Source organism: Oncorhynchus tshawytscha, unplaced genomic scaffold (genome assembly GCF_018296145.1).
Source record: "Oncorhynchus tshawytscha isolate Ot180627B unplaced genomic scaffold, Otsh_v2.0 Un_contig_10534_pilon_pilon, whole genome shotgun sequence".
Classification (NCBI taxonomy): Eukaryota; Metazoa; Chordata; class Actinopteri; order Salmoniformes; family Salmonidae; genus Oncorhynchus; species Oncorhynchus tshawytscha.
Genome location: NW_024602395.1, coordinates 1 through 549, shown reverse-complemented (window position 1 = coordinate 549; position 549 = coordinate 1). Strand labels below are relative to the sequence as shown.

Here is a 549-nt window from a genome sequence, read left to right as displayed (position 1 = left end):
CAGAGAAATATTTTTGTCATAAATGCCTGACTTTGAAAATTTGAATTCGTGCAATGAATATCTGTAAAATTTGGTTTACTCCTTGTAGCTTTTTATAGCAGCAGTTTCTGTAGTGTAGTGGTTATCACATTCGCTTCACACGTGAAAGGTCCCCGGTTCGAAACCGGGCGGAAACAGTGGTAATTTATTTATGGAATAATTAATGTATTTGTAAAAGAGAATTCTTTTTCATGAATGCCTTACTTTGGAAATGTGACTTTATTCAATGAATGTCTGTAATATTTGGTTTACTCCTTGATGACAATTCAAGTTTAGTTTCTGTAGTGTTGTGGTTTGCATGTTCACTTAAAATGCTAAAGGTCCCTGGTTTGAAACCGCGCAGAAACAACGATAATTGACACATGCAAAAGTTATCGTATTTGTAATAGAGAATTCTTTTTCAGGAATGCCTTACTTTGGAAATGTGACTTTATTCAATGAATATCTGTAATATTTGGTTTACTCCTTGATGACAATTCAAGCAGCAGTTTCTGTAGTGTCTTGGTTTGC

General features: G+C 34.2%; 1 non-coding gene across 1 annotated transcript; it reads left to right on the top strand.

Moving 5' to 3' along the window:
* The first annotated feature begins 103 nt into the window (after positions 1-103).
* trnav-cac lies at positions 104-176 on the top strand. Its single transcript has one exon. It is a non-coding gene; the product is annotated as a tRNA-Val (tRNA).
* Positions 177-549: the final 373 nt, after the last annotated feature.